The following is an 18943-nucleotide window of genomic DNA, read 5'->3' on the forward strand; positions in this document are numbered from 1 at the left end:
ATAAACCAGTAGAGACATCTGATATAATCGAGTTACCTTGAAATATCTCTTCTGAAGAATAGAAGAGTAAAAGACACGCTACAGCTCCCTTAGGCCTTACCGCGAGGAACCAAGAATGTGAGCTTCAAAAGCCCCCCAATTTAAGTGGAATTTCTCCATCCTTTGTGTTTCCGAGCGCAGCACCAAGCGATTAGCTTGTACCTATTACGGAAAATAAAACTAATAACGGATCAAGAATAAATAGTCCTTCCGGCACAGTCAAAATAAATAATTGTATTTTATGGTAGCTGAAATATTATTAATTTATTCTCATGGGATTTTTACTCGATATTCGAAAACCTTTCAAGATGCAAAAACTTACCAAGAGCGGTTTTAGGCTCTGAAGTATTTCTGGAAATGCAATTTTAGATGCAGGAAAATTTCAAACAGACTAGCAGCTTCTATAGCTCAAAAGATCCTTAAAAGTTTATTTTCTACAGGACCTTCCTGGTAAGGGTTTTCAGGGGGTTCCAAATGGCAAGAAGTTTTTTTAGTTTTAAAACATTGACATGAACCTTTAGATTTGGCCTTACTGATAACGTTCAAATAAATAAATATATACCGTTAAGGTAAGCTATGGCAGTTAATTTAAAATGAGTTAGAGAGCTATTTCTTTCTTGAACAGATTCTTGACTAATCTTTAGGGAGATTAGCGTAGCCTCGACTATTTATGTGAACATTTAGTGCTAAATAAACGCCCTGTAGGGACATTACAGGGGGTAATGAAATTAATTTTCAATGAGATAACTCTGGTCCCTCTCTCTGGGTAGTTAGGAAACATTTCATTAAAAAAATTTATGAATTGTGTATTTCTTTGCCCAAAAATCTATAGAAATGTATAGATTTTAGTACAATAGTAGAAAAATAAAAAAATATTAAAATAATAATATTTTTTATTTCACATTACATTTTTGCTCAATCTTCTCGATTGCTTTACTTTGTGTTAAAAACTGATTACCCGGCCAGTTATTCTCCGACTCCCATCTCTTAATTTTTTATTCAACTGCTATTTTTTGAAAATGCGTTACGACATTAGAATAAAGGTTATGCGTTAGGAAATTTACGTCTAGATATATCCGGGATTTCACATGCTCAGTCTGATGCTCACCTCACTTTAGTGTGTAGCACTTAAGCTAATTTTTCAAAGAATTCTTCCATTTAGATTATAATTGCCACAGTTCGCCCGTGCTTTGGATCATACAAAACTGGTTGAGTTTGAATGAAGGTTATGAGGCAATCAAACATCAACCATTTAACTATCAATAACATTAAGTGTGTTTATGTTTTACTATAATTTAAAGCGAGATAGTAAAAATCAATGCATGGAAAAAAATGGCCATGCCATTGCTAAGGGCATTTCATGTTTTTGACGTTTTTGACACTGGCTTTAATCGTGAAGCCAGTGTTTTGAGCAGCAAATCAGAAATGGGATTTTCTTCCTTACCTACAACTTTTCTTATTAATATAAGGGCCAGTCTAAAGGTACATGACAAAATTTCAATCGATGATCTTGGAAACCATTTTAACTTGTCATGGAAATTCAACTTCACAGTGGGTTGGTTGCAGAAGTTTTTGCAGGATTTTTCTCTAATAACAATAATTTACTTGAGTAATGCTTTGACCAATTTAATTTTTTATGTGAGGATTCGGGTTGGAGGCCTTTTGGTAATCGTATACGCCTATTATGGCGAATACAAGGATCTATCTCAAAAGAACTATTTTAAATATTATTTTAAATATTTTAATGGGTTTTCAGAACAAAACCTCAAAATTGTTGTACCTCGTTGAATATTCAAAAAGTTAAAACTTTATAACAAAAACTTAAAAGAGTTTGGATGCGACTAAATAACATCTTTTCAATCAAAAATTTCCCATAATTATACAATTAAAAATAAGGGCAGACAAGGGTTTAAAGTTTCACTGTTCTCAATGAATCAAACTCAAAATAGTTTTATTACAGTCAGTTTCTTACTTATCCCCACTAGACAGGCAACTAGATCTCTCAAGTTGATTGAAATTTCTCCATTTTACTAAAATAAAATACAGGCACTCACGGCTAAATGTTATGATACAATATCGAAAGGTGTAATGGTCGAGTACGGTTTGCTGGGCAGTAAATTCTCCGTTATTTACAGAAAAATAAGGTTTCCAGAGCAGATTTACACCCGCCTGTAAATTTTCCCCTGAACACGGTTGTGGTAAGAGTTAGAGAGAGAGAGAGAGAGAGAAAGAGAGACGATTATTTTATGTTTCTCGTGTGACACTACCGGTCTACCAGTGACCCAATTCTCAGCCAACGAGCGGTGCCACGCTTCATGTGTTCAGGAAATTAATCCAGTCACTGTGTTTGATACACAGCTACCTTTTTGCACAACAGTTTTGAATCCAGTCTATTTTCGAACTGCACTCAGCTCGTAGTTACAAGCAGATAGTTATAGTTACAAGCAGATAGTTATAGTTACAAGCAGATAGTTATAGTTACAAGCAGATAGTTATAGTTACAAGCAGATAGTTATAGTTACAAGCAGATAGTTATAGTTACAAGCAGATAGTTATTTGCAGCAGATTCCTATTTACACGGAAATAGGAATTTTAAACATAGACATGATTAGAATAGTCGTAATAATAAATGTTCTTACATAGATTTTCATATTTAAACTGGACAGTAATATAAATAAACTTTTCAGTTGCGGTCATTTTATCCTGTACTGTTAGGCTTTTTAAAGCTCCTCGAAATGGTTTTTTTAATTCACTAAAATACATATAAAAACAATGTATATGATGTAATATATATATATATATATATATATATATATTAATATATATATATATATATATATATATGTGTGTTCAGGATGAAATGGAGAATAGTATGTAAATCTAAAAATGGCCAACTTATTTTATGATGTGCAAAGTTTTTGAGAGCTCGATTCATCCCCGATCCAGTGGTTCCTTAATCACGTTGATAAGTTGACGGTGTTTATTGGTTTTTGCACGTTGGTTTTTTTATAGAAATAAATCGGTTATCACTACAGAAACATCATTGGCAGTGAGAAAAAGTTTTATGGACACTATTAGGGTCAAACGCGGTTTAGCCCCTAAAAAATAATATTGTAATATCATAAAGTTGTACCCATCGATACAAAAATTAAATTAGGACTGTTGAGTACTATTCCATTTTTGCAAAGCATTCCCAACTTTCAAATCTCCAGTATAGGTAAAAAATCATACTTGAGGCACTTAAGTTGAAATTCGGAACTTCATGATATTACTTTAGGCTAGACTCAGATTATTAGTTAGCATGTGTAAGTACCGTGACCGAACCGTGGTCCGGACCAGGGACCGTGGGGTGATAAGCTGAGAGGATTCTACTTAGCTGCCAGAAACGGCACTTAAACTGATATACATAGCTGTTGATAAGTACCAATACTCATTATTGTTAAACAACAATTCATGAGATTATTTTAGGCTAGACTCAGATTATTAGTTAGCATGTGTAAGTGCCGTGACCGAACCGTGATCCGGACCCGGGACCGTGGGGTGATAAGCTGAGAGGCTACCACTTAGCTGCCAGAAACGGCACTTAAACTGATATACATAGCTGTTGATAAGTAACAATAATCATTATTGTCAAACAACTGCTCCGCACCCAAGATAGTGGTCATGATGTGCGGAAGAAAAGGGGATTTCAATTAAAAATCTAACAAACACAATTTACCAAATTTTGTACTAATTACATTTTATGTAAAATTTAAAACATTAACTGATTTTTTTGTTTTGAGATGTGTGTATAATATTATATTAACGTTTTAGTCATTAATTGGACAAAGTCGTAAATTAAGTATGTCACTCTAAATTTAATGAAATTTTGATAATATGACAGATTTGGTATTTTTACCGACAATTTGACAACTATGACTTACGAACAGTGTCCTTGAAATTCTATTGGGATCGCTTGTAAAATTGTGGTGGCAATACATTGAATATTATGTTAGGCTATAATCCTGTTCAGTAAAAAAATACATCACAATGTTTTTAAGATCTTATAAATCTGTTGGTGATTTACAATAGGATCTGATTTATACACATTCAACTTTCAAATAGGTTGAAGTCATAGGTTGAAGATCTCTTGATGATCGTGTACTTGGTTGTGATTTTGGAGATATTAGGAATTGAACCATAGTACTCATGTTGATTAGTTTTATTAGTTTGATTAGTAGGATTATGTCACATTGTCAGTCCACGTTATCAGGGGGGGGGGACAAACTTACGTTTGAATGAATAGACATGTATTATGTTACAAGCAAATTAATCCAGCATTCACAGTCTAATACTGTCAGATCGTTACTTCTATGGTTCGAAATCCATGTAAAGTATATCAGGATCCATGTGTGGTAATCAGGCTTCGTAGGATGCACTAAAACAGTTCACTTTTATAAAAGTTTTACTAAAAGTCACATTAAAGTCACACATAAAAAGTAGTTCAGTCCTTTTCTAGTTTTTTGGTTAATTGGTTCTATAAACATTGATATGATCATAATTCGTATAAAAAAGGCGAAGTCGAAAAAGATTTCATAAAGAAAATCAAACAATGCGCTCTACCGAAGTTATTCAGCAAAGTATATTGAATAACTTAGTTTTCAGGCCGACCGGAGGGAAACACGGAGAATCCGGACTTCAACGCCCTCTCCGCGAAATGATTATACAGAAAATTCCAACCCAACCACACACCCGGCCACCACCACCACAAGAGAGCTGATCTTGTACAAAATAACCTGTGAAAACATTTCAGTTACTTTGTGAATGAACACGTCAAGTCCATAGTAGATTACAGTTACATTACATTACTTTTCTTGTATTTTTTAAAGTGTTGAAATATTTGAACAAGCTGTTCAACAGTAAATTAAATAATCACTATTGAATGGAAGAAATTCTTAAACTTGAAATACTGTTACTTATGTATAAACTATCATTGGACCACGACATGTTAGGAATCGAAATGCAGTTTTTATTTATATGAAAGTATTTCCTGTAATACTCACTTGAAAGATTAACAGAAAATATAGTTGATCAATGACTTGTTTTAGGGTTGTTGATGATTTTAAGCTCTAAGCCGGGAACATTTGTCACTGTACTTCAGGCTAGACTTAGATGCGTGCAAAAATATCACGCTCAAACCAGGATTCGAACCCAGACCCTGGGGAGATAGGTGGAGGCGCAAACCGTTCTGCTACCAGGATTGGCACTGAGTACATTGTAGTTTATCTTTAGGAAGCTAATTCTTTTTAATAGTTTTAAATTCTAAACCTATAGACGAATACTATTTCAAGATCAAACCACCAACAAAGTCATGCAATCCAGCATCAAACAGAGCTAAAATAAGAGGTAATTAGGTAGTTTTAAACACAGGAAGGGAAGTAACATTAATTTAAATAAAATAGAATGAGCAAATTCACTGAGCTTTCATTAGAAAGATATCAAAGGCATTTCATTATGGCAAAATTTACCGCAGAGATAGCCGAGTTAGGGTGAGTGTAACATCTTTAGCTGTGCAGGTTTGAGGTGGCGACTCCATTACATAGAAATTAGGTTATCGTGTGTCTCACCTTACAGTTCCGTGCGTGTCCGCACATTTCAATAGTGAACTTTCAACAGTATCATGACGTTAAACTGAAAAATATATTCGTGCTCATAAATATGTTGTATTTTCAGTGTTAAAACAATGAGTGTTTATTACATAATATTTATAATAATAATAATTCATTATTATTAATCTTTACAGTCTCAAAAATATTCTCCAGAATACAAAAAATATTTTCAAAAATATTTATTGGGCTCCCTAAAATTTCCTGATTAGCTTCACTATTTTAATTGGTTCGAAGTATATCGGTAGTATACACGGTCAATACGTACTTAAAAAAAAATTACTTTAAATAAACTTAAAGTGAGACGTTGAGTTAAACCACTCCACACTGTGGTAATTTTATTCGACGACGTCTTTACATGACTGACTCACCCTCTCTTGAGGGTGATTGTTGCTTGAGTGGTCTGAGAGCAGTCTTGAATGTAGGAAGAGTTAATTGAATTTCGGAAATGTCTTATTTTACCAGACGAAGTTAAGACTAAGAAGCCCTCTCTGACACTTAGCTGCGTACTAACAGTTTTAAGGTGACTTCTGAACCACCACCAATGGCCGGGCAGGCGGGATGCTCGCAAGAACAGTATCGCTCAGCGGTCACCCATCCACGGAGCAACCAAGCTCGACGTTGCTTAACTCGGTTATCATGCAATAGCCCCTGTACCCACAAGTCTGGGCCGCCGTTGGCAAATTCGCCACGTGCAGTAGTGGATACATGTGGATGTTCCAAATTGTGGTCTCTCTGATGGTGGTTTAGACTTATTTCCAGACTGTGTGTGAGTATTGAACCAAACACATTACATTTTAGTATTTTAGTATAGTATATAACATATCTTCAAACATAAGAGTTTATATGATCTCCAGAGTATATGGAAATAATTCACAAAGGTGATAATCCAGATTTAAGGTATTGTATTGTATGTTGTGTAGTACATTCATGATGACAGTCTATGTAATTAATTTGCATGAATAGGCATTAATTTTGTCTTCCTTTACAAAAAGTACCTGTCCGTCCACAATTTACCACTATTGTGTTAAACTATTGTGAATTTTCTGTATACAACATGAGGTTGAGTGGTAGAGAGGACTTAATAGCCCAAACTCCGCCTCTTTAAGGACATTTTTCCTTTCATTAATTTTTTCATTTCATTTCGTCCGGAGCATAAAGCTATGTCTGATAAAATAATATAAAATGCTTTACGTTCATTTCAAAGTACGAAGGAGTTGGCAGGAACTTAGTCAGTAAAAAACTTTGAATAACCATATATAAAATACAAAATTGAACTTGAAGTTATGTCATTAACCTCGTTTATTAAAGCTACGGCAGTGTTTAAAGGTAATACTCTTATTAATAATAAAGTATATAAAATTAAATAAGAATCAAACATTGAACTTAATTGTCCCCGTTCAAGGCTTTATAAGTATATAGCCATAATGATGATGAAGAATCAATACTGTTTTGCGTCATTTACAAATAGAATGATGTGATAAAAACGCACTAAACACAGAACACCTAAACACAGTTTAAAGCTCCACATTAGCGCTAATGTTTTCAGGCGTCAATTGCAATAAACTCTTCCAATACCAAACGCCATATTATTTTTACTGTCCCATTGGGATTGTAAGTGTTTTGACAGAGAAAGATATAGAATATTTATATCGCTGCTCTGTGGTGGTTTTTATCTTTCTGGATAACAAATGCTGGGTGGTAAACAAAGCTGCTACAACAGTGTTAGGCATCTTGCTACAACAGCAACCACACTCATCTTTCGTCCCTCTTCCAGTATGACTTTTGGGAACCCGTGGTAAATCTCCAGAAATGGTTTTGTTCTGGTTGTGCTTAGAACGGTCGGATAAATTGGGGAGAGGGAGAGGAGGAGGGTCTATAATGAATATTTAGGATAACTCTACCCTTGGGATCAAATATTAATATAATCGTATTAACTTATTATGTTGGTATTTACACTGAAATGATTGGGATATTCTGAAAAAGAGGGATGGTATATTTATCTTATCGTATTGCAATAACTGAACAGTTTACCTAATTGTTTCTAGGATGTATTACACTTTTTCTAGGAAGTTATGGCTAGGTCAGTTTTTAGTGTTTTAGCTGTCTCAGGTATTCGTTATCAGAATTTAGATATTTTACGTATAGGCATTTCCTTGTGGGATGTTTAATACGTTCGAAATCTATTAGTTTGTTCTTTTATTTAGTAGTTAAAGAAGAATAGAAAACATTGAAATTTCTGGGGTAAATAAAGGAATTCAACCTAACCTATAATTATAATAAATTAGTTAACTTACCAATGCAAACTAACCTAAGCACATAGTAAATTTGCTTATATTACTTGTAAATCATAGTATAATAAATGTAAATCATTATATTTCTATAGAAATGGCTAGTGTTTTGTGGGAGAATAATAGAATAAACTATCTTACCCAGATCTTGCTTTCTGCATGGGAATTCAAATGACAAGCCTGGGTAGGAGCATTGGATATGTATTGGCGTAGATGAAGCATTTTATTTATTGCCAGTCAAAGCAGGTAAATCCTAGAGTCTTCCGTGTTGAGCATTTCGTATATACGATGTTAATTACAAATATTGTAAAGTTTCTTTATTTTATAGGTATGCCTATTTTATGATCAATTAATTTCAAAGCAGAAATGGAATTCCTAATGAATTTTTCAGGAGGCATTTGGCATAGGTGGATTATGGGTATGGTATTATATTAGCTGTAGGTTCACGGAGCTGCTGACTTTTTTCAATCCCATATTTCCAATTTTTCTCACCTGTTTCACATTTGGGACTGAATTTTCTACCCGGCGCAGTGGTTGTACAGTATTATACAAAGGAAATGTGCTAAACATCCTTTCTGTAACATCTGTGGTAACATTTACAGTCTCAAATTTGTGCGTACCGCTGTAAACTCTGAAGCCACCGACATCTGAGTAGTTGTGGTGAGAGAAGACTGTAGCAGGGTACAAGGGCGTTAACAAGTGTCAGATTTGTGTGGGAGACTAGAAGTGGAATAATCACCTCATTTGACATCTGGAGGGTGAATGTGCGGACCACGTGTGAGCCTCCACTCTGTCAGTCTGGATTATAAGATTTTTTGTAGAATGTATATTAACTTTCATAATTGCTCTCATTGTCACCGTCTTTAATCTACGATGCTGTCAATATGGGTTTAAATTTATGGATTCAAGACTTAATTTATAAGGATGTTGACCTGAAAACTTTAAGAGTATGATTTTTATTTATTGAAAGTTAATTAAGGCCCCGACAGATTCTTCTTAAACTTCTGTCGTTGTCTGTCTGTTTGTATGTGTGATAACTCCTGTCAGAAAGGCCCTAAAGACTTGAAGCTTGGCACATATGTTCCTTTGGTACAAAGAAACCTATTGATGTTCGGGTTAAAGGGGGTAAAGTTACAGTCAACTTTGTCAGAAGTAAAGTCAATCAGACGTGCAACCACAACTGCAATCTTTTTTGTCCCTTTCCTTGACACCCCCTGAAACTGTCAGCAACTGTTTAGAATGAACAAGGAAAATTTGCGCTATCTACCAATAATTTTTGCAAAGGCATTTGCTTAAAAATTTTGTCAGGTTCTTCACTACACCGTTGTTACGGTTTATTTACCCATTCCATAGCCATGTGATAAATAGTATCGATAATCTCGTATTAATATAACATCAAAATCGGAGAGCTTAAAGGTAGAATTTAAGAAGTTAAGTCAGAAGGAAGGATCAGTGCTATAATAGACTTTTATTAAGAAAGCTATGACACAAATAAAAATTGTTTCCAGTGAATGAGATGAATAGGAGTGTTGGAACCTGTTGTAAGTCCATCGGAAAAATCAAACTCAATGCTTAGACACTATTCTACACGAACGAAGCAAGCTATTCAAATTCTTGAAATCTGTATTTTTGACGAGTTTTTACTAATCTTTCACGTTTAAATAAAATACTCATTGAGGACTGATTTATGAGATAATGATCCTTGAATCATAAAAATTAAAGCATAATTAATTGTATTTCACAAATTAAAATGGTATAACAATTTAAAAGGATTTGTTTAAAATTCGAATGGACAATTGTATGCTACAGTAAATCACCTACGCACTATCTACCCCAAAATAAATCCACTTGTTAAACTTAGACACTTGTGATATGAAGCTTAGAGAGCTCTTTTCCCTAGTCATTAAACCCTTAACTACAGTTAGGGATATAACTGTAAAGTGTAGCAAAGCTAGTAGGGTGTTAAAAATAATTCATGTCAAGTAACAACAGTGATGTGCAAAAAAGTGATGTTTCAAGTAAATTGTGAATTTAACACAGGAAACAAAAAGAAATAGGTCGAGAGAGAAACAATCGCCACTGAGTGGCATTGTGTGTACAGGGACGGAAATGCTCTCCTGCGTGGACTGACGCTTAGACAATGCTTGTCATTCTGTCTTGTGAACGAAATATTTGTGTTTTCCTTTCCAAATTAATTACTTTAAATTTTCGGTGATCATATGTTCTATGATAATATTGCGGGGTTTCTAGCGAAGGGCTTCTACAACGAAAAATAAATAGATCTTTGAGATAATTGTAGAACCATATAGACAAGTATTACTAATATTTTATATCACTTTCCCAATAGCGCACTCGGGTACGGCGGTTATCGCGAGGTAACCGAATCACTCAACGTCTAGCGTGGCTGCTCCTTGGATGGGTGACTGCTGAGCGATACTGCCTTTGCAGCAGCCAGCCTGCTCGGCCGTTGGTGGTGATTCGAGTCACATTTAAGCCATTGGTCCCCAGGTTACGTGTCAGAGAGGGCTTCCATGGTAAAATAAAAGATTGTTACTTTACTTTATCATCGTGGAGAGATGCAGACATTTCCACAAGTGGTAAACCTTAATGAGGGGGCATTTACACAGTAGTCTACGGAACCAATTTAAATCTGTCAAAGAACTCAAAACGCGAGAAAGTAGGCTGCGTTTCATATACTAAAAAACTGAAAATTAAACCAATCGAGAGTTCAAATAAATCCAAAAAAATTCACAATATGACCTTAAGGTTTTTATCTTGAATAAACCAATAAAAGGCAGCCTCTATTCCTCAATTTGGAGCCACCATTGCTACCTCGACAACAGCCATTTACTATTGCTTACATGTTAGTTATCCGTGATTACTTATTGCGAACCGACGTATCGTAACATGTTTGTCTTCTTGACTTCAAGAAGACGTTCCGTTCTTTACTGTTGGTTTATGCGTATATTTAGAGATAGTATGCATAGAGATGATACACAATTGGCTTTATCGTTTCTTGCCCGCGTATTTTACCCTGTCTTAAAGTAAAGGTATTTTACAAAGTAGAGACTCTTAAAATTAAAAAATAACTCAAACCAAAAACTGGTTGTACAGAGGAACTTGCTTATTTGAATTGGATGCCAGGAAACTACGGCTGTTTCGAGGAGAGTGGGCGTAGACACATTCGAGAGAGTGGGGTGTGAGATTGTCGATCCACTCTGTTTAGACTGTATTATGAAGTGCACGAAGATGGAGCACGCGTTATTCGTTGAAGGACTTTTCAAAGGGACGCCCAACCATCGCCACGTAAAATGCATCCCGTAACACGTTTAATACCGCATTCTGTAGTTGTGGTTCTGACTTGCAGTCTATTAAAGGACTGTCGCAGGTAAAATACTTAAGGGAATCTGGTGATGTGAAGAGAGGATAACTTGACAATTATTTTATTGAAGAAAATGAAGAGGCGGTTTCTGTGATTCTGGCAGGTACATCCTTATGGCTTAAGAGTGTTTCTTCCTACGAATTAATGAGATGGATGTGGAAGCTTTGTCGTTCCAGCAAGACTTTACCACAACACACACAGCGAGTTGCAATGGTAGTTTTGCTGAAAAACTTCCCAGTCCACCTTATATAGATAAGGGTTGATCTGCAGTGGCCAGTACGGTTGTCTTATTTGAGCCCTTAAAATTATATTTAATGGACTATCGCTTGACTCAACTGAAGAGCAAAATTCGTCAAGCTATCCAGAACATACCGGTCAATATACTGGAAAAACGGAGTCCAATTATCGCATTGTATTGAAAAAAAAAAAATAGACGCTATCAGCCTGGTGTAATATATAAAACTAATTAAAAATAAAATAAAAATGTTGTATTAGATTTTATAACAAGAATGACATGTTTGTTTTTATTTCTTTCTTTTCAATTTAATTTCTAAATCCAAATCAAAAAGTTTCTCTGGCTCACCCTATACCATCTTCAGAAATTGGTTGGCATTCCTTAATATCCAAGACTTGTAAGAGTTGAGCATCCATGTAGATTACAGAGCTTAATTTATTTTTATAAATAGTAGAAAACATAGAAATGTAACTTGCCACGTTTCTTCCATATTCACTATGTTAAAAATCCGTGATTAAGGATTTGGCGAAAACGCATTCGTTACATATAAAAATATACCAAGCAGCACAGAAGATGAATGCTTTCCGAAACCAAGTGCTTTGATATTGTGGCGCAGATTAATGCTCCTGTCAGGAAACACTGAATGAAACTTTGCTTTGATGTACCTGGTGGAGAAACTGTCGCATGAAAGTATCTTTCACCTACAATTCGACACGCCCTGGTCCTTCTATAGACATAGTCTCTTCGGTCCATTTAAGGAAGAGTGTTTTGTTATTACAGTAATTGGTAATATTGGCTCTTGTAGTTATTACAGGAATATGTTTCTTATCTATCAAAAACTTTTCTATTAAGGATTATCGCATTTTTTATAGCACAATATTCAATAATTTTTATAACTTATTGCGCAGTCAATATTAATAAATTTACATATACACACACACACACACACACACACACACACACACACACACACACACACACACACACACACACACACACACACACACACACACACACACACACACACACATGTTTAATAAACTTTTCAACAGATGAATAATTTATAAATAAAATATGATGTTAATATATAACTTACATTTACATAGCATACATTTCATACATTACTTTAAAGTCAACTTATAAGTACATTTTATCTTTTGTTCAAACCAAGGGGTAGTATATATTTTAATATTAACTCATGTGCCTGTTCTAAATTTCCTAGGCAAAAGTTCGCTTGAATGTTTATTTACGTACTTTTCAAATATTCCTAAATAAAATTATTCTAAATTGTTGTGATGGTCGAAAGCGTGCTGAGAAACCAATTTTTGTCCTATTTTAAAAGAACAACAATTATTATGCAAAGGATTTGTTGTTAAACGAACATAATCTATTACAAAAGTGTTACATGTTATCGATACATTACATACATATAAGTGTCCGTTAATAATGAGTAAGTGAATAATTTTTAGAGGCTTACCAGGAAACATATAAAAACTTTAGGAACAAGCAGATTGGCAGTTATATTTTTTTAAGATCAAGGACGAACATACTAATGTACTAACTTATATAGCAAATATAGACAGTCAAGTATAATTGCATTTGTTGTTTGATGCCCTTAATTGTATGTAAGACAAAATTACACTATGCAATATTTTTTTTCAAAATCTGCATAAATACTTATTTGATCAGAGTTCTGTACTTTTTGTATGAAAATATCTGTAAATCAGGGTTTAAGAGCTGAGATTTAATGACAAATTTTAAATCTATGGCTCATTTTATTCTATTCTCGAGATGTCCTGCGGACAGATAGGCATCCATACAGAAAAGTAAGTTTTACTACGATTTCAATCAGAAAAGAGACATTTTTTCAGCCTACTGAAATAGGCTTTAGTAACGCTCAGCAAAATTCATCGTTGGACATGCACCTTCTACGTAGAACTCATTCTTGTCTATGTAGAAAAGTAGTTTCATGCAAAGTGAAAGTCTGCAGACAAAATGTTTCTTAAGATTCTTATTACATGAAACATTCACAGGTTTGTCCATTAAGTAAGGTTTTATAGCAGTGTTCAAATAAGTCGCTCTAAATTCCGGTGTGCTAGAGAGGATACTACAATGTGAAAGTGCGTTGGAATTTTTAAAATTGATTTTTAACGCTATTTTAAAAATCAATCATCATGGTTACTCATGCGAGCAATGTAAATCGCTCTCTAACGCTCAGCCAAATCCCATGCTGTTTGACATGCATCATCTCAGTGCATGTCCTATTATACAAAAAGATTCATGCAAAAATTGAGGTATAAGGCCGTTTTCAGAATATAGTGCGAATGGACAGACAGAAACAAACTTTTTTCCAGCCCCTCGACCGATGAGTTCCGCTAAAGCTCAGCCAATTACATTATATCTATTACAATTTAAATTAAACGATTGGAGCTGTATAATAAAAGGTTATACATATACTCCTTATCGTAAAATATACAACTTCAGCAACAATATAGGAACGTTAATTATACAATATTGCCTGTTAATTATCTAATTATAATAGTAAGAGTAAGAGATGAAATAAAGAAGCTCAATTATATTATAGCCAGAAGATTGGTAGTCTATCTTCTTCAATTCTATTGTAAATAATGTATTCTTTGATTCCGGAACAACAACTACCGCCTCACGCGTGCAGCGAAACTTCGGAAATTGAATTAACAACCTTTACTTAACCCGTTACCTCGTGGTTAAATCGGCATCACAAATGTCTGACTTTTGTAGGCATCAGCATGGGCAAAACTATTATTAATTTGTTAGTTTTGCACATTGCATTAATTTCACCATTTATCAATTACGTAAAATTATATAACTTAGTGTCTTTATTTATAGAGGCAAATTTAGGATATAAAAGTAATTTTAAGAAGCGCAGTATACTTCGTACATTTGACAAAATAAAGTAAGATAAAACTTGTAGTCAATGGTAATTCAAACGAATGCTCGTGTGATTATATTAATAAATAATTATTAGTGAGATGTATTTTGTATTAAAACGTAAGAGACATTCTCTGAACAACAGGGTAAAAATCCAACGAGAAAATAAATAAGTCGAGAGAGGAACAATCACTGTTGAGTCCAGCCCTATTGTGTTTGAACGGACGTAAATAACGTTTTCCTTTTGGTAGCTTTGCAGATCTGACATCTGTCCATGGCTGTCCATCCATTGAATATTAGAGCATTTGTTCTTCCCAAGGGAAACTGTAACAATACAGTGGGTAGGGAATTTATCTTTGATGGCTCTAGTTACAAAACGACATTAACTATTTAATGTATGCATCATTCTAATAAATCACAGTGAATTGTCATAATTATCTAGAATTAACGGAACTTTGGGAACATTCGTTACTTGACTGGATAAAATTGACATGCTTGATAAAAATAATCTTAATCCACGATGAAAATTGAGAAAAAAGTTAAATATTAATTTTAATATTTTAGGAATAGCTAAGTTACAGTTACCACCTTTCTGTCTACTAGGTTGTTTCTGTATGTTCCTGGCTTATTCAAAAGTAAGCAATTATTTTTCTGTAATTTTTTAAGGTCTGACGTTTTTCTTTGAAAGTGAAGTTTTATATGACATTGCTTTAAGGATTGCGTAATTAAGAAGGGCAATGAAATAGGCTTCAGATTTCCGTAAGATACTTAGAAAGGTTTTTGAGGTATAAATACTGTACTCAACCCAATGGTACGTAATTTTGAATTTAAATAATTGAACACTCTTGTTAAACTTAAAGATGACTCATTTGTTTTATTATGGTATTAATGTCATTCAAAATAATGATGTTTTGAAAATTAATGCCAGCAAAAGTGGTTTTGTTGTCTAAATAGTTACCACTATTATCAATAGTTATTCAAGAGTATATTGAATTATAAAAAATGTAGTCCTAAACTCTACAATCCCATATCAAATCAAGAAGTTGTGGTGAAATAAAAATTTAAGTACAGGAAAAATATTATTGGTCAGGAATTAGTCAGAATTAAAAAAGATGAAAATATAGAAATTAAATGCTTACGGCCCTTATAAGCTTATCATACATTAAACCAAACGTAATTGGTAATTACATAAAATAATATAAAACGTGTGATAAATTGAGGGTAAGATAATCTGTTTTGGTAAAGCAAATATAAAACGTGTCACCTGATGGTCTAAAGCGAGAAGCAAACAATACGCAATCAAAAGCTCGACTTAATTTATTCAATTATTATTATTATTTTAAATTCGATTCCAATTTTCATATAAACATTGATGACTATATAGTACTATATCTGGTCATAGGCTACAGATTTAATACAAGTTTATGTTACCCTATTGGTACAAACGCCTGTAATCTTCAAGTAATTTAGTTCTGAACGATTTAATTATCTTAGGAACATATGAAAACATGTGTGCATTGAATAAACAAAATGAAAAAGAAAATAGTCATTAGTTTTAGTTTCATTAGGTAAGTCAGTACGTAGCAATCAATATAAAACATATTTCAATTGAAATAACGTAGTGAAATGTTCGCTATCATAAAACATTTCTAGAGAAAACATGGGCTCTTAATAATAGTTAATAAAGCATTATATAATCATAATATGTAATATTTTTTAAGTTGTTTGTTACAAAATTTTGAACTGGACGTACTGTAAAGAGAATCACTAAAATGTGAAACATTTTCATCAGTACAGGGTCTAAAAACAAATAACACTCAGTTATTGATTATTCAACTTCTATTAGGATATGGATTGTAAAATAGTGTAAAATCTAAATTTAAAATGAATGTAATATGTAAGTAGTAAATGAGTAAACAAATAAGAATGAAATGGTGCGTGATCTAGAGGAGGCGGAAGATGATGCATTCGTTTTTCGTTTGAATTAATTTTTATTTTATAGTCTCAGGCCTGTAAGATTTTCCATGGAAACAGTGAAAATATAAACATATGTCTAGATAATTCCATGTGGAATTGAAAGAATTATAGCAGAAAAGTAGGCTACCTTGTCATCACGACATCAATAAAACTAATGAAGAAATGGATAAGGTTTATTTAAGCAATGTATAACATGACTGAAGGTACTCGCTGGTTTTTATACCTACAAAGTAGGTTTACACCATACCACGTGTAGCGTCACAGGCTTCACTGAGGTTCCATGCAAAACTTCAAGTCTATGGCTCATTTCGATAGGTTACATGTGTCACAATGTTACGTGTCAAAATGTCATATGAATATCCTCAGTTTATTTTACAAAATCTAATTACACAAAATCTGTGACTTTCTCGCTGTGATAATGATAAAACCATAAGACTAATGTAAAAATGGTTTTAGCTCTGCCAAATAATATGGGGGTGACAAACTCAATGATACTTATAGAAATGAACCATGCAAAATTTCAAGGTTGTAGAATGGTTTGACCTTAAAATATCCTGGGAAATGTACACAGACAGACAGAGATAAAAGACATTTCCCTAGCCCCTGAGTGATAGATAAACTTAGCTAACGCTCAGCTAATAATATAATTCTGTGGCATTAAAAATCATGTAATTTTTTAAAATCGTAATGTCGGATAAACGATATATTTCATTAGTCTTTCCAGAGTTTCACTGCCCTAATTCATAGACATACTCGCACTATGAAAATGTCAAATTTATATCTTCACACTTTCCTTTAATCCTGGGTAAAAGTAACAAAAAAATCTGATCGCCTTATTAATAAACGATACGCAATATATGAGAACCTGTGTTTCTGCAAAGGACCAAAAATAGATACCACAGTAACTGATTTCTGGCATGATTCCAGTAACTGTAAAACGCTTATCAACCCACTTACGTTTCCTTCTAGTGTAATCTTAATCTTTCGGATATTGTTCTAATCTTGCCAATACTTTTTTTACTTATACCGTTAATGAACGAGTGTATACGTTTAATACTCTAATAGTGTAATCATACACATTACGTAACTTGGCAGTTCTGCGGTTGATGAAGGATGAATGTGTGATAGCACATGACCCTCTACTGACTGAAACTTTTAAAAGTATTAGGATTTTCAATTTTAATAACATTTATAGTTGAGAATACACTGGGTAGGTGGAAGTTTCTCTCCAAAATCTCTAGTGGGGCTAAAAATTCAGAACTCGCTACATGTCATGTGTTTTGACTTCGGTTGTCGTCTTTAACGATTCAGAGCTGAAGTAGAGTAAGTATATCTTATAAAGGCAATTACTATAAAACAAACGACAACAATAAAAAAACGATTATCAATATTTCATACTCTTTTAAAATTAAGAAAGGTCTCAAGCAAAGAAAAAAATTCAAATATATTTTTTATACTGCGAAAATGAAATCCCATATCGAGGGAAGAGCCGATGATAAAGAGAGGGCGATTGTGAGAAGGAGTGGGGGCGGAGAATGAGTAAGGGGGAATCACTGAGTCAGCTGTGTGAATCTATATTAATCACCGCTTTTTATGCTGTGGACTAAACGTGTTAACCACTTGTGTAGAGAGGGCGCTGACTTTTTGTAACTGCAGGTTATATCAGCTTAGAGGCTATTCGTTTGCGTGGTCTAACAAGTCTAAGTTGACAATATGGCGGGAACTTGCTTATTGTAACATACTATCTACTTGTTTATACTAATAGGAGTTAATCTGACCTAGGTGGTTTATGTTATTCATACAGTCTGCGACTAAAAAAGAGTCAAAGAAAGACCTTTTTGGTAATCTTACACAGTGAGCAAAATTTTTACAAGAGATTTGAAAATCCATACAAAATTTTTCAAGGTAATAACACTATTTCTTATTGTATATTAATGAGGTTTGGACTGCAAGTGATAGGGATTTTCCAGAGACTACCGGAGGCTTGGAAATTTTAAAGATTGAAAGCTTTAACAATCCGGAAGACTCAAGAGGTTTTGACCTTAAAGGAGCTGATCCAGCCTAGAGTTTCCAAAATCCGGTGGATCCCAATGGTGGAAAGCTTACATAGTCCAAAGGTCTTTTACACCGTCCACAAGTTCACCGAGGACGTAAAATATCATTGATTCATAAAGATTGAAAGTTCGAAAAAATCGGAAACAAGAAAGTAAAAACTCCTTGGAAATTTAGAATTTGTGTGGAGAAGTGGGATTTTGGCCTTATAGGATATGTTGTAAATTTAGCGAGGCAAAAACGTACACTGATATTTTAAATTCCAAATTTTGACCATTGAGTAGCCAGATATTAAGATTAACAGTGAAACAATAGACGATTCAATTTGAATTTACTCTTAATATCAAACTAACAACTAGATACCTGTAGTATTTTATATTCCAAACCTTTACATCCAAAATACTAGTAATAC

General features: G+C 33.8%; 1 protein-coding gene across 2 annotated transcripts in view; it reads left to right on the forward strand.

Annotated features, from left to right (window-relative positions):
* Window positions 1–18943, forward strand: part of LOC124355084 (regulator of G-protein signaling 20) — a 403888-nt gene that overhangs the window by 14571 nt on the left and 370374 nt on the right. The gene's annotated exons all lie outside the window — the stretch shown is intronic.

Source organism: Homalodisca vitripennis, chromosome 2 (assembly GCF_021130785.1).
Source record: "Homalodisca vitripennis isolate AUS2020 chromosome 2, UT_GWSS_2.1, whole genome shotgun sequence".
Lineage (NCBI taxonomy): Eukaryota > Metazoa > Arthropoda > Insecta > Hemiptera > Cicadellidae > Homalodisca > Homalodisca vitripennis.